The sequence below is a fragment of the Limulus polyphemus genome, unplaced genomic scaffold, assembly GCF_000517525.1.
Source record: "Limulus polyphemus unplaced genomic scaffold, Limulus_polyphemus-2.1.2 Scaffold242, whole genome shotgun sequence".
Classification (NCBI taxonomy): Eukaryota; Metazoa; Arthropoda; class Merostomata; order Xiphosura; family Limulidae; genus Limulus; species Limulus polyphemus.
Window position 1 is genome coordinate 713,765 of NW_013665852.1, and position 17,529 is coordinate 731,293.

Genomic DNA, 17,529 nt, shown 5'->3' on the forward strand with positions numbered 1-17,529 from the left:
GTGTGTGTGTGTGTGTGTGTGTGTGTGTGTGTGTGTGTGTGTGTGTGTGTGTGTGTGTGAATTACACAAAATAAATGTAATAAAAAAGGACAAAATACTAATTATAAAATGTTTTTAATCACAAATTTGTTGAAATAGTAATAATTACAATTTTTACTTAAATTTTGAAATTTGATATTCAGGTGTGCATTTGAGATCTGAAAGATGCTCACACATTCAGATAGGGTTAAGCTAATGAAGCAAGATAATTCTCTAACATGTCACGGATTGGATAATCAATGATGAATCATAATACACTTTTGGTCTCATGTTGTGACTCAATACCCAATTTACAGTCAGTTTTCTTTTGCACTGTTCCATCTTTGATATCCATGTAACCATTTAAAGACTAGATTCATGTGGTCAAAGAAGGAGTAATATATGAAAAGTTTTTAAGTTCTATAAAATAAAAATATTAAAAAGCAAAGAAAAAATAAACATACAAAGATATGGAGATGTATATTAAATTCAATTTGTCAAAAGTTTAAAACATAATAACCTCTCAAAAACTGCAAATAATTAAAAAAAATATTTAGTACATAATATAAACAGGAAGCTAAAAATTAAAAACACTCAATCTGGATATTTCACATACAAACAAACAAATAGAAATTAACAAGAATGTGAAGATCTAAGTTACCAAAACAAACATACTGACTCACATTTTGTAGTAAAACACTTTGGACTCCCCTGATACAGCCTTGGGGACTAGGTGTTTGTCAAGGACATCCAAAATATCCTGACAAATATCACGAAGTTCATTTTCTACCTAAAAATATAAAAATGTAAGTAATATATTTTTACTTTCCTTAATGCTCAATTATTTATCTTTTAATATCCAGTTCTTCCAGCTAATGTTATAATTTTCCTATACTGAAAATATATTTCCAATAGATACTTGCTTCCTCTTAGATATATAGCTATTCTTGTTCAGTGCCATCCTCTATTTGCAAAAAAATTTTTTTGCATGCCACAAGCCTTGCACTCCCACTTATCCACAATTATCATGGTTCCAATGCTTCTCGCATGAAACTCGTCATGTGACAACCCTCCACCAATAGGAGTGTGACACAACCTCCTTGAAGAATAAGGGGGGAATAAAACACGGTGGAGAGTATGGAGGAATGCCAACACCGGAGACAGTGCAATGGGTGACCACGAAAAACTTACTTTGAAAAGCAGACTGCTCCTGATTTATTCAATCACCGGGATGGCAGCTATCCCCTTTTGCTTTACCCATGTAAGTCCATGGTTTAGCATGGAATGAGCATACTTATGAAGCAAATATATAGTGAGGGGAAAACCTACAGGCAATCTTGTGGAGCACCCTATCTCAACAGTGTGCATTATATGCAATTGGAATATAGTATTTTATGATAGCAGCATGGCCATACAGTGCAGATTTGTGATGCATTAAGTATACTTGGACAGGCAACACTCACCACAGAGCAGGATCCTAACAGTAAAAAAGGGACATTCCTAGAAAAAAAGTAAAATGTGTATAAAAAAGATAACTCACCCAGTCAGTCTCACTGAAATTTGAAGAGAGCAAAGGACGTCAATGGCAAATACATTAGACTGATGATGTCTACAGATTAAAAGGAGTAGGAAGTAGGTCTTAAGGGACAAGTGGAAAAAAGATTCAAACAGAGGTAAAGTAAGGCAGTGAAGAATCACATTTATATCCCAATCCTGAAGAACTGGTCAACGAGAAGCTCTACAAATTCAGAAGGAACATAACAACATGGAGAGGATAGGTAAACACAAGATGGTACCAGTACAGAGAAAAATGGAATGTATGAGTTAAGGCTGCTTGATATCCAAGTGTTGATAGATGAGACTGAAGTCCCACGATCAAACTGCCAAATGAGGAAATCGTTAATAAGAAGAACAGTTGGTCGAGAAGGAGAAAAACTCAGACACGATGACCAATGGGGGAAGACATTCTCTTTAAGTTGATAAAAGGCAAATGAAAAAGCTAAAGGGGAATAGACCCGCCAAGACAATCTGGATCTCCTCACCAAGGAGCCGTAAAGACAGAGTTTAGGAAGGGCAGGGTGAAATACCAGGAAACGAGGTGGATGTAGAAGGGATGGAGTGAGAGGAAGTGACAACTGAGGGGCAATATGGAGTTGGAGTAGTTGGGGATATTAAGGTTGTGACAGCCAAGGTATTGATATGGTAAGATCATTCATTTGGAGACCATTGTTCAGAAGTCTCCTGCTGATCAACCCACACACACCCCATCCAAGTAGGAAAGGATCGGCGGGTGAAGTGGAAGAAACAGTACACCGAACCATCAATGCAGATCATCAACAAGGGAAGGAGAAAGGGACATGGAAGAATCTGAAGATAACTTTTGCACCAATGAAAAACAGGAATGTGTAGATAGGCATTTCAGATGTCTATCTTGGTCATCCACAATCCCAGAAAGAAAGCCCACTGTAGTGCAAGAAATAACTCCATTGTAAAACAGGGAAAGTCCAGAAATTAATTGAGGTACGATAGATTGATCAGAGGATGCCAGTTCCTGGTTTTGTTGGGTACTACAAACAGCCTAGAGTAAAAGCCTTGGGAAGGATGGTTGACAGTTTCAATAACTCTCTGTGATTGAAGAGTCTGGACCACCTCTGACAGACATTGACTGGTAATAGGATCCCGAGGTAACGGAAAGGATACAGGAGACAATGGGGGTGGGGAAAGAAATTAGATGACAAGACTTGAAGAACCTAATGATCAGTAATGAATTCCAACCATATGTGAACAAAATCGGTGAAATGAGGCCCCACTGAACCAGTAGTGCTGGCGATGGTGAGACCTGCACTGATAAAAACAATAGTGGAACCCCTAGTGGGAGGAGCAGGTAAAGGAAAGGATGGTGTCAGATATGGAACAGGGGTTTGAAAGGCCTCATGCTGAGACAAAGAGCAATCCAGGATGAAAGGGTCAAATGTTGCCTCACAGATTCCACATGTGATTCTAAGTTTCAGGAATATCCCCAAAAATGAACTGTTGGAGAAATGGAGCTATTTACAAGTCCCAAAGGTAAGTTGATGGTAAACAAACCTGGCAGCATCCCTCCCCAGAAGGTCCTAACAGCAGATAAACCAAGTGTGGAGAGAGAGAGCCAAGGAGAACACTCAAAGCAATGCAGAGGTAATGAGAGAGAGAAGGTACCATAGGAGAGAAAACTGGGCTTGGGATAAGCGCACAGGACTGTTAGGGTCAGCTCCCCAAAATTGGCAGTAATGATTTTAACTGTAGAGAATCAAGAAAGGAGTAATCTCTCTGATGGTAAGCCAAGGCAAATTGATCTGTGGCCCATAGAGGGAGAGGCATGCTAGCATGAGCTCGCAACTGAGAAACAAACTGCTCAACATGAACTCTGATATCAGGAGGAGGGAAAATAAAATACCAAGTGGAAGGAGTGTCATGTAATAAGGGAGGAACCAGATTATAGGAAATTGGGAAAATGGATAAAACAGAACATACCTGAAAAATCATGTCTAAAAAGGCTGAATTAGGCCTGGCAGATTCCATAGGAAAGGTGTGGGAAGGCACGTCATAGTTGGGAAGAGGAAAAAATCCTTGTCATCATAGCTTGTTCAGGAGGAAGTGTTGAAACTTCGGTATTCATCATAAAATGATGAAATTTTGAAAGTCATTCAAACAAAAAAGAATAACTGAAGGAAGTTTGCACAGAGAACTATAAAATTTAAAATAGTAGTAAAATTTAGAAATGATCTTTCCACTTCAAATGATATTAATAAAGAAAAAAACAACTCGTGAATAGAACCCAATCAAAATACATTTTGACTATAGCACTGCCAAAAGAAAAGTGAAAGTTCAGCAGAATTGAATAGAGGGAGCCATGTGTTAGGAGGTTGTGTCACACTACTATTGGTGGAGGGTTGTCACGTTACGATTTGCATGAGACACACAGTGAAACCATGATAATCGTGTGTAAGTGGGAGTGCAAGACATCTGCCATGCAAAAAAAAAGTTTGCATATAGAGGGCAGCACTGAACGAGAATAGCTATATACACGAGCAGAGGTGACGTACTCTATCAGAATTTTACATTCGCTTAAAGCCTTAATCCACCAGTGACTATAGGCCTCAATGCAGGTTTTTACTAGTATGCATAACCAAGTGTTATATCCTAGAGATATTTAATATCAATAAAGCAATAAATCTTGAATTCATTGCATTTCACATTATACTTTCATAAATACACTATATACAGAAGTAAAATCAAACATTGCAATAACAATGTCTATTTAATTAAACAGCTCTAAGAGTTTAATAATATACTACAATGATAAGCCTAATAGTCTATTTTAGCACCTACCAAAACAATGTTTACTGTTTCAAGTTTTGTTCAGTTTCAAAGTTGTTTGAGACAACTTTCATATTTTTTTCATGACTTTTCTGATGCACATTCTATCAGTACAAGATTTAGTTCAAGTATATCTACATGAGAGACAACATCTACAATATCATATTAGACCACTTAAGAAAACAGAATTAAAAAAAACAAAACAGAATGGCTTAAGAAAAGGGAATCCTCAATAGCCATGGCACTTGAAATTCTTTTAGGCAGGATTAGAGTAAGTTAATCTATGGACCTCCTGAGTCCAAGACTATAATTAGATCTCAAATCGGTCAAGAGATGACAGATGTACGAGCTAAAAGTTTGTACTTAAGAAACATTATAAATTTAAAAAGTTTAAATTAACTGCTGAGAATTATAGAAGATCAACAAAGTTGGTCAAACTGAACATTAGGTTATCAAGAAAGGATATATGAAACAAGATTGGCTGAAAAAGAAAAAAATTAACAGAAATGATTTCTTTAAATATGTTAAAAACAAGTAAAATGGGAGTAGAGCCTTTGAGAGGTGATAAAGGAAGGATGATTTCCTTTGATTATGGAAAAGCCGAGTTATTAAATTCCACCTTTTATTTAATTTTTAAATGAAGATTTAAGTAATATTCCACATCCTGAACAGTTGTTAAATAGAAACAAGATGGTCATATTAATTCTGAGCTTGTTATGAAGAAATTGGGAAGTCTAAAGAATGATAAAGCTCATGAAGCAGAAAATATTTCTCTGAAGGTTTTAAAAAAGTTAAGGATTGGACACATGAGCCACTTGCTACTACTTTTTGTAAATCCATGAACAGTAGGCAGGTGCCAGATGATTGGAAGATAGCTAATGTTACTCTTCTTTTCAAGGGAGGTGATAACAAATGTCCCAGTAAAGTTTTTCAAAGTTTTATAAAAAACGCTTTCTAAAGTCATTTAACAAAGTTTAAAATTTTCTTGGATAATCAATGTGGTTTCACTAGGAGAAAATCTTGCCTTACAAATCTTTTGACATTCTTTGAAGATGTTACTGCTTATGTAGATGAAGGTACAAATATAGAATTGATGTATCTTGATTTTCGGTAAGAATTTAACAAGATGCCACATACAAGGCTTGTTAAAAAAATTAATTTCTGTAGGCATGGGCTCAATGAATTGAAAATTGATTGGATGGAAGAAAGCAGAGAATTGTTATAAATGATGTTCAGTGAAGCTGGATTAATGTCACAAATGAGGTAATACCTCAGGGCTCAGTGTTAAAATACTTACTCTTTTTAATTTACAGTGCCTTGAAAAGTATTCATTCCCCCCCTGCAAAGTTTCTATATTTTTTGCCATCTGAGCTTGCAATCATGAAACTTTCAAATGGAACTTTTTATTTAGAATCTACACAATTTACTCCAAACTGTGAAAGCTAAAACAATGCTGATATTATGCAAGCAGGGTAAATTTTCAAAGAAAATTAGAATATTTTCAATTACATAAGAATTCAACTTCTTTGCTACAGCAACTCTAAATCAGTTCAGGTGCAAAAGATTAGTTTGAAAAGTTAAAAAATTAGTGTAATGGTCTCTGTGTGTAATCAAAGTGATTTAACTTGACTTCAGAGTAAATGCATTTTTTTCAAGCCACAACTCACACAGTGATACAACAAACCAACCATGAAGACCAAGGAGCTTTCAAAATAATTCAAAGATAAAGTGATAGAGAAGCAAGGTTACAAGAAAATTTCAAAGACTCTGATTGTCCCTTTGAGTATGGTGAAGTCCATCATTCAGAAGTGGAATGTGCTTTATACCTCCCAGTCACTACCCAGATCAAGCCTCCCTGGTTAGGGATGCCACTGTGAAGCCAACAGTGACTTTGAAATATTTGAAAAATTCCATGTCTGATATGGGAGTCAGTGTTCATACATTTATAATATCTTGGTCCCTACACAAAGCTTGGCCTGTATGGGCGAGTGACCATTACTGAAAAACCTTAGTCATCTTAAATCTCATATGGATTTTGCAACAAAGAATGTAAATGATACTGTAGACATGTGGCAGAAGATTTTGTGGTCAGGTGACACAAAAATAGAGCTTTTTGGTCTAAATTGAAAGCATTACATCTGGTGCAAGCCCAAGACAGTACATCACCCAGTCAATACCATCCCAACTGTCAAGCACGGTGGTGGCAGCATCATGTTATGAGGATGCTTCTAATCAGCAGGGACTGGGAAGCTTGTCAGGATTGAGGGGAAGATGGATGGTGCAAAGTAGAGGCAAATCCTAGAGGAAAACCTCCTCGAGTCAGCCAAGAATCTAAAATTGGGTTGAAAATTCACATTTCAGCAGGACAATGACCCGAAGCACAAGGCCACACTGGAATGGTTTCAAAAGAAGAAAGTGAATGTCCTAAAGTAGTCCAGTCAAAGTCCTTACTTGAATCCAATAGAAAATATATTGCAAGACTTGAAGATTGCAGTCCATCAGTGATCCACAATGAACTTCTCAAAATTGGAACAATTTTGCCAGGGAAAATGGGCAAAAACGACACCATCCCATTGTGCAAAGTGGGTAGAGACCTATCCAAAAAAACCCACAGCAGTAATAGCACCAAAGATGCTTCCACCAAGTACTGACTTAGGGGGCTGAATACTTATGCAATCAGAAAATTTCAATTTATATGTTTTCTTTGCAAGTTTTTGCTGACATTCAACCTCCTTCAAACATTACAGCATTAAGTTTCATCATTAGAGTTTTGAATAAACACAAGTTCATTAAAAATTTTTTAACATTATTTGTATTTCATTAAAATGTAAAATTACTGGTAGGGGTGAATACTTTTGCAAGGCACTGTACACCATTGACATAGATGAAGAAATGGTCAATACATTAATTACATTTCCTGATGATATTAAAGTTATGGGTGTTGGTGGCTGAGGAGGATGTTGCTGCTTTATAAAATAATTTTGGTTATGTGGTGAGCTGGGCAAATAAATGGCATATAGCTTTTAATTATAATAAATTCAAAGTAATGCATTTAGGTTATCGTAATTTGAATTATAAGTATAATTTTGGTGTGTGTGTGTGTGTGTGTTTTATAGCAAAGCCACACCAGGCTACCTGCTGTGTCCAGTGTCCACCGAGGGGAATCGAACCCCTGATTTTAGCATTCTAAATCTATAGACTTACTGCTGTCCCCCCAGGGGACAATTTTGATGGGAATAACCTTAACAGTATTATGAAACAAAAGGATTTTGGTGTTGTGGTTGATCAGTTTCTTAAGCCACCCATGCAATGTGGAGTTTCTAATGGTAGGGCAAATACAATTTGTGGTTATACCTATAGAAATATTAAATCTAAATCTAAAAGAGGTTATAATTTCATTGTACAGGTTACTGGTTAGGACACATTTGGAGTATTGTCTTCATTCTTGGGCTCCCTACCTTAGAAAGAACATAAAATTATTGGACAATGTTCAGAAGAGGACTACTAAGATGATACCTGGGTTGGACAGGTTAAGAAGAAGTTAAAGAGGGATCTGATTGAGGTGTTAAAGATTGTTAATTGAACTGTTAATTTGTTGATATATCTTTTCTCTTTTTTGTACTTAACCCTTTACAGACTGAATATTTATGAGATTTTACAGTCATCCAGTGTAACAGAACAAACAGTGACTCTGAACTTACAGAGATACCATTATTTGAAAGTGAATATTAAGGTACTTATGGTAAATACAGCAATGATTGTTCACAATCAATACTGTCTATGTATAAGATAAAGTCCAAAACAGTGATATTTGCTGAGACACAAGTATATTCCACAGTGACAACACATAAAATGGGTGAGGTGGTGATTTCTTTCATATGTCAGTTGTGTGCCATCACAAGAATTTCCATATTTGCACACATCTCCTGCTCTTGCAATCCTTTCATTACAACTTCTGAATGGTTTCACTAAATACTGGAAAGTGTTGTCTCATGTTTTCCAATCTCTTAGCATCATGTGGATCTCCAATTGATGGCCTACCAGCTCATTTCCAAAATGTTTTTACCAATAAGCTCTTCAGTCCAAATTCATCTTGAACTTCAGCATTTTCGTTCTAACAATACCATACCTCTCATTGTAAACATCCTCTACAATTTGAGAATTCAGTATGCATACATCTAAGAGGTAAAAGAAAACATGCTTTCACCATTATACTGACTTTCTTCCAGAGTTGTACAGCATCATAATTTGGTCACCCCTGTCAACACCCCTTGTGTGAATCATGTTCTTTATATAATCAATGAGTGCTGGAGGGCATGGAATATCAACTGCAGTATTGTTTTATCTGTTTGAAATGATCTTGTGACATAACACTGGGAAACATACTCAATGAACATAATCCATCTTTGTTTTTGTGGTGTTTTGCCCTTGGGATATCATTTGGTTGTGGTCAATCTAGAAGTGATGGGTGGATATTATTTAGCAAATAAACTGAATGCTTGTTATACAACATACAAACAACCTTATTTTCCTTTGAAAACCACCAGTACAAACCTTGTTCACAATGTCAAAAGCTGAGCCAGTGCTAGATACAGTGATTTTGGTACACCTCCTGCATTTTTACAAAGTGTTCCATATAAGTATACTCCTCTAGCTTCAAAAATATCAACTGGTACCACTGATGTATATAAATTATCAATGTTTAAGTGGTGATATTTACCATCTATGCCTTAGGTAAGGTCATGTACAACATGCTGGACTAAACCACCTACTTGTTCTTGACCAAACTGCCTGCTAGTGTATATTTGAAGAAAGTTTACATAACCTGTCTAGCTTTCAGCAAGCACCCAATTCTTTATCCTCCATTTATGGAGTTTTGTCTTGATGTTTTGTTTTATTTTCATAGCTTCACCGATTGTCCCATCTCTCCCAACTTTGTAGACCTCATCAAGTCTTGAAACAATAAAATCTAAGATTTTTCTCCCCTTGTATAGTGGATCAAAATTTGGAGATTGGCTATAAGGCTGCTGAATAATGTCACTGATGTGAAAGTATTGTTTTATCTGTTTGAAATGATCTTGTGACATAACACTGGGCAACATGCTCAATGAACATAATCCATCTGATGCCCAATACATTTCCAGACTAAGAAGATGTACAATACCCATAGCAGCTTAGTCCAATATATGCTTTCATCTCATCAACTGTGATTGGTTCCCATTTCATTTAGTGTTCTACTGGATTGTCATGCCTTACATGTTCAGCATAGTTGTTAGTTTCATCTACAATGAACTAAAAAACATCATCTTTGAAAAAATAATTTGAAATAGCCTATTGCATTCATTTCCACTACTTGTTCATAAGTATAGTTACAAGTTGGACCACAATTTGTATCATCTTTTGCATTTGTAGGTCAGTTCCATCATCAAAATTCTCAGTGTAACTGTCACAATCAGAATTGCAATTATTGCTAACCTCTCAGGCATGGTCATCAACATATAAAGTACATACACCATCATCAACAAAGAGATTGTCATTTTCTGATTCAGCCATAAAATCATTCATGTCCTCTACAGAGCTATATTCATCATTATAGTAATCAAAAACATGCATCAAATATAGTATCAGTGTTTATATAATTAATGTCTTGTTGTTGACATGTCTATCCTTTCACCAAGGACCACATTTGAATCTTGATATTTCCACAAGAATATATTGAGAACTCAAATAACATGGGTGCAGCCATTTGCAGTACTACTGTCCTACCACTTGTTGTCAGCAAAACTAACTGTGTTCTTTCAAACTCAGCAAAAACTGTGAACAAATGAAGTGAGCTGAACTCCTCTACTGTAGTGGAGAAGCATCTGGAAAGGGTTAATAGTAAGAATGGCAGGAATAAGGGACACAAGTATAAATTTTGGCATGGTACGAGTTATCTTCAGCTAAGGCAGCTCTCAGATGTGGTGGATGCAGCAAATTTAATGAAGTTTAATGGAAGGCATGATAAATATTTGAATGATAAGGGCTAGCTACAAGCTTTTTTTTTAATATTTAGTTTACAGTAGTGAATGATGTGGCCTCGATGTACCAACAGGTCCTCTTGTTGTCCTTAAATTTTTATGTTGATTAGGTGCTAAGATTCTATGACAACGAAAAAAGATTAAGCAATAAAATGCAACACTGACATGGTAAAAAAAAGAACAAACCTTTTAATTCAACTGAACTTGTATATTCTGTTAGCATTTTACAAACTTAAAAACTGACAAATACATTCACTAGGATTAATTCTACAGTTCTGGATTGTCACAAGAAATTACTTGTAGAACACAATAACAGAATTAGAAATTCTGATAGCACAAATTATGAACTATCTATTCGTATATATATATACATATACATATATACACACACACACACACACACATACATTACCTTTATGCGATACTGGCGAATCATTTCAAGTTTTCCTTCATTGCCTTTATTCTCTTCCTTCTGCTCAATGCTGCTGATTATCCTCCAAGAAGCTCGCCTTGCTCCAATAACATTCTTGTAAGCTACGGAAAGTAGATTTCTCTCTTCCACGGTCAGCTCATTATCCAAGGATGCCACCTTTTTCATAGCTTCTACCATTTCTACTCAAACAAATCAAACATAAAATAGCTGAGCTTTGTGTTGAGAAGCAAAACTTTCATACATGTGGCATACAAGTCTTTCCAGCTATCTAATCATCATCATTTATATAATTGTGTTTTAAATCCTTAGGTGAACTGTTAATAACAATCCTAAATGCACATTTAGTTTGTTTATAAAATACTGAGGTATTATTGTGATACATATATTTTAAACTGGTAATGAGGATTTCAAAAACTATTACATAAAAACATATTTATCACATTTCAAATGAAAAAACAGAACTATTTTATAAGGTACTTCAAAAGTGCTATTTTGTCTGATTTTGGAGGAATAAAACAAAAACAGATAATTGTGTCAATATCATGTATTAACTTATTGGTCTTTTTTTTTCTTACTTTCTGCACACTGTATACTAAGACACACAATTAATGGGTAAAAGAAAAACAACAAACTATTTACTTCCTTATCATTTATTTCACATTGTTTTTTCAAGGTATATATAAATCTTTTAAGTTATAAAAAAACAAACTAAAAATTAGGCAACAAAAGCTATCAATATTTATTAGTTTTATTTCATTCATTCAAATTGTTCAAAAGTAGTAAAGAAGTCAATCTTAAGCTAAGAAATAGCAGGACAATATCTAGTATAACCATACAACTGTTGTTAAATAGATTAAGTCTTCAAGTCTTTTATGACTTATTATTTTCTCAATGTTTCCTATCAAAAACAACAACAGATAGGAATTTATGTAAAGAATTTATCAATCTCAAGATGAACACACTTCTTTAGTAGATTCATAACATGGCCATTTTAACACTTAGAATGGGAGTAGCAGTCATCTACTTGGAAGTTGAGTTCTGGTAACTTAGTTGAGGAAAATTGGTCTCATAATAAAAACTGAGCATCCTAGGTTTAAGCCCTGGTCAGGACAGATTTCAAAATATTCTTAAATATCATCCTTTTAATATGACCATGTATTCTTATAATATTATCTCCCTTGCAAGTTCCAGTCTGTCTTATGTGCATTTTGAATACAAAATCAAACACTTAGCGTTTCTCAATATAAGCTACATTGGGTTTTGATTGTTTTGAATTTCATGCAAAGCTACACAAGAGCTATCACAACTAGCCATGGAATAGAGGGAAGGCAGCTAGTCAACACAACCCACCTCCAACTCTTGGGATACTCTTTTACCAAAGAATAGTGGGATTGACCACACATTATAATGCCCCACAGCGGAAAGAACAAGCATGTTTGGTGAAAGGATTCAAATCCACGATCCTCAAATTGTGAGTGGAGTGCCTTAACAGTGGATATGGCAGGCCTACTACACTGGGAACATTTAATCAAAAAGTTAACTTGTAATACAGTATAGACTCACTGGCACTGGATATGGCAGACACAGTGTGGTTGAAATATTAATAATTTGATTATATTATTACGTATTCTTCTTTGCTTTCTCTCCTGGTTTTTAGAATTACTAATTTCGTCCCATTGGTCTTATGGTTGCTTGTCCTATACAGGAAACAAGACTAAAATACTGGCTTACCAGTTATTCTGAATAATAGTAAAATTAATTCAAATAATAATAAATAACTGGTGTTAAAACAATAAGAATGGTATTGTGTTATTAACCAGTATCCCAATTCTTATTTGTAAAGGACTTAAATAAAATTAATAATAATTACATTGTTTATTGTTAAGTGCAAAGCTACACAAGGGCTATTGGTGCTGTACCTGCTACATATATTGAAACTTGGTTTTTAGCGATATAAGCCTTCAGACTTAGTACTGAGCCACTGGGAGGCAATAATAATTACAATTCACTTAAGTAATCTAGCTCACACAATTTGTTGTTCTTGAAATTGATGATATAAATAATGCCTCCACCCATGTTGTCTGTTGTATTCCAGTTGGTCTTATTTCCTGATATGGGGCAAAAAAGAGGCACTGGATATGGCAGAGTTATTGTGGTTGACATATAACATATTCTTCTTTTCTTTCACTCATTGATTCTTAGAAAGAGTCATCGAAGTCTCTACACTGATTTATTTAACATATATGACTCAGCATCACCAAAACATCCTTGTTTAAAACAACTTTATTAATTATTAAAACAGTGACTGTTTTCAATTGACTGCAAAACATACATGTGGACATTTACTCAAACAAAGTTAATTCAGTTTCTAGGGTGGAGGCATGTCTGGCTAAAGCTCACATGCCATTTTTTAAATTCCTCTTGTACATCACTTAATTGAAATGCAGAATTATTCAAGTTTAAAAGTCATATCATCCACAAAAGTTACTGTATAGATAAAAATAAAGCAAGCAATTTATAAAACAGCATATAAAAACTATGCGATTAATACTCAAAAATGCTATTCTATAGTAGAATAATTTCAATGCCATTAATTATTTAACAAATGTATTCTACAGTAGATACTAAGGTCATTAAGCATTCAACAAAGTTATTATGTAGTAGAGTAGAATCTAATGTTAGTAAGTATTCAACAAATGTATTCTACAGCAGAGTAGATACTAAGACCATTAAGTATTCAACAAATTTATTCTACAGTAGATTCCAATGCTATTAAGTATTCAACGGTTATTCTGTAATAGATTCCAACGTTAAGTATTCAACAAAGCTATTTTGTAGTTGAGTAGATTCTAATGCCATTCAACATATTATTCTACAGTAGAGTAATTCCAATGCCATTAAGTATCTAACATTATATTCTACAGTAGAGTAATTTCATTGTTATTAAGTATTCAACAAATTTATCCTATAGTAATTTCAATGCCAATAGGTATTCAATAAAGCCATTCAACAGTAAATTCTAATGTCATTAAGTACTCAACAAAGCTGTTCTACAGTATATTAGATTCCATTCAACAGCAGAGTAGATTCCAATTCCATTAAGTATTCAATAAATCTATTCTAGAGTAGAGTAGATTCTAAAGCTACTGTGTATTCAACAAATCTATTCTAGAGTAGATTTCCCCCATTAAATCCCAAATATATGATGTTTCAAAACTATCAATTTCCTTTACAGTATCAAACTTTGTCTCAACTTTGATCCCCTCTAACATTTTTTTTGTAAGAAAAATGTTGAGATCATAACCTTTCCATCTAAAGTATCATCTTACTATTCTTAGTAGCCCTCCTCTGAACCCTTTCCAACAACTCAATGTCCTTTTTAAAGTTAGGAACAGAAGACTGAACACAGTTCTCCAAATATGGTCTAACCATTGACCTATACAATAAAATTATATTTGGTCTACTAATAGCATTAGTGCATTGCTTGGATGGCTTAAGTGACTGATCAACCAGAAAACCACCAAGATCTTTTTCTTCCATAACACCTTTTCGGTTATTTCCATCAAAATTATATTTATAACGCAAATTCTGTCAAGTTCCTAGTCAAATGATAAAAACTACTACATGAGTAGTATTTATTTGACATTTAGTGATTTACTTAAAAAAAAAAAAAACAGATGTAGCTTTAATTTGTTCAAAATTAGTACTCATTCAAAAACGTTATACTATAGTCCCATTGTTCATTTGAGATTAAATATTTATAAATTATTAGTTTCTGTTGATTGACAATATGAACTAACATTAACAAGCTCGGACATAAGTTTTTTTATTGAACCTACAGGTAGCTGTGTTAGTGTCAATGAAAAAAATAATACAGCAAGATTTCCAAAAATATTGAGAACTCCCTGTGTAATTTTTCAATTAAAGGTTTTGAGTTTTATGTAGAAACAAAAATAATCAAGCAATTCTGCCTCTCTTTTTTTTTTTAAAGTGTTAACATAGTATACGTAGATAATGAAAATTAAGATACACAGCTATGATACGACTGAACACGATTATAATCAGCCAGTTTGGGCGCTTTACTCCACATTTACTTTGACTTTAATTGATTTAACTTTCTGGCAGTAATGGCTGGAGACGGCTTGAATGGGCAATGAAGAAAAACTTTAATATAAGTTTAACATAACAGCAAATGTACAACGTTTCGACAAGGTTTTGTCATCATTTCTGGCAGTAGCAACTTATTCAAAAACAGAGAAGGTAGACTACAATTATCTAATTAAAATTAAATAAATAAAAAATACAACACTACTGTAAATTTTTTATTAAACATTGGATTAAGTATTCAGAGATTTTCTTTCAAAATCCTTTATCACGTTGTTCTATGAACAGCATTTAACATTTTTGCGAATTAATCACACCTAAGCCAGTCTTTGGCGCTAATAAATTCGATAGGCCTAAATCTCTTATGATACTAGAACCGACAAGTTATGCTACACTACTACTCATGGACTTACTTACCGTCATAACGTTCCGCTTGTTCGGCTAGTTTGGCTTCATATACATTATCTTCTCTTTCCGTCATTTTTTGTAAAAAAAAAGTTTATTGTCACTTACAATTAAAAACGAAATATATTTCGATACACTGTTAAAAGCTTAATAAAGCTATATAACAATTACAAATATTTGTAACAGTAGGCGTTCACCGCACTGGTATAAAACACAACCTTACCACCAGAACAAAGTATTGCAACGTTTCTCAGTGGTCAATCACCATGCTAGTCCTTTACACGTACCTGTCTGTGTATTCATGCGCTCGTCTGAAACTTACCCAGAAATGTTCGATCATTTATACCTATATTATATATATATATATATATTAATTCAAATATGCTGAATCTGTGTGTTGGAGTTTTACTGATTTTATACACAAATACTTTTTAAAATGTTAATTACAAATGTAACCTATTATAACGACTGTTATTTGTAAGATCATGTGGTTTCATAGACTCTTGTTTACCTTTTTGTTAACAGATTATTTCCTTTTATTGACCCTTACTTCAATGATTAGGTATTTTCAGATGCTAATTCTGCTAAAAAAAAAAGAAAGAAAAAAGAGCACTTACGGAGTGCAACCCAACACCTTCAATGTTCTTTTACTTTTGCGATAATAAACCTAAAACATTCACCAAACAATTATTCACTCTTAAACATGTAGGAGGCCTTAGCATGGCCTAATGGTTAGGTTGTTCACTCCTTATCTGATAGTCGCGGGTTTGAATTCCAGTCGCAGAATGTGCTTGTCTTTGCAGTCATAGACGTGTTATAATGTTGCGAATTTTCCCGACAGTGACATTTCGGGTAGTTAAAGTAGGTTTTCTCTGGGTACTCCCGTTTTTCTCTCACACCAAAATTCTGGGTACTGGATCTACAGATCCCCACCAGTTGGTTTTGTGTTACTCCCCAGTTGCGAGCTGCCCCCGGTTTATTTTACTTGCGATGGGTTAATTAAATTAATATTAAGTGTTTATATATATATATATATATTTCGTGAAGTAATTTCTAAACAATATTTTATTACGTGCGAGGTGAAGTCCATTAAAGTAACCAAGCCAACAAATAATGGGATTGATCGTACATTATAACGCCCCCACAGCTGAAAGGGCGAGCATATTTAGTGTGACGAGGATTCGAACCCGCGATCCTCAGATTTCGAGTCGAATGCCCTAACCACCCTGGCCATGCCGGGCCCCATATTTTCATGAATCGCCGTTGAAGGTTCGTATTTTGTCATTTATTCGTAATTAAGCACAAAGCTACACAATGGGCTATCTGCGCTCTGTCCATCACAAGTATCGAAGAAATATGGGTGAACACTAACCAGTCTATATCATATAATGGAGACTGTGTGGGAACTGGCAACAGGTATATCGAGTATTATGAATCAGGATAGATAAATGGTGAAAGAGGGAACATCGGCATCTCGACATGGTCGGGATTGTCAGCTGGGAGGGACATGACATAGAGGTGATCAGCTGGTGCAAAAATGTTTCTCAGAGTGGGTACAGTGGTGGCAAGAACATCAGAGAAAATGAGATTGTGGTCATGAAAACATTTATTAACATAGCGAGTGCGAAGCTGTCGAAGGTGTAATAGAATGTGAGGAAAGTTGATACGGCAATAAAGGTTGGAAGTGGAGACGAGAATAGAAGGTCAGAGAAGCAGATATCCAGGCTGTATGTCCATAGGTTAAGCAGGGTCTGATAAATGTCTTGTATGTGTATAGCAGAAGAGGAGGATTCAGGCCCCAGAAGGTACCGGTGAGAAAACGGAGGAGATGAAGACGTCGAGTAACCTTAGCAGAAAGGGCAGATAGGTATGGCTTCCAAGTAAGATGCCTATCAAAGACAATTCCATAGATAGGTCACAGATTCGGAAAGGAGGATCGGGACATCAAATAGAGATGGGTCACGGCAAGGGCGAAATTTATGACGAGTTGGACTAAAAAAAATAGCTTGTGTCTTAGGAACATTGAGGGATAGCCGCCAGCAGTGACACCAAGACAAAAAAGAATTTACAGCAGCCTGGAGTAGCTTGTTCGGAGTTGACACCATGGAACAATGAGTTACCAAAGCTGTGTCATCAGTATATTGAAACAACTGAAGAGGAGGCTGGGGACAAGACATATCAGCAACATAG

The 17,529-nt window shown here is 35.0% G+C and overlaps 1 pseudogene; it reads right to left on the reverse strand.

Annotated features, from left to right (window-relative positions):
• The window catches only part of LOC106478707, a 28,254-nt pseudogene extending 12,602 nt beyond the window's left edge, over positions 1 to 15,652 (reverse strand).
• Between the last annotated feature and the right edge of the window lie 1,877 nt (positions 15,653 to 17,529).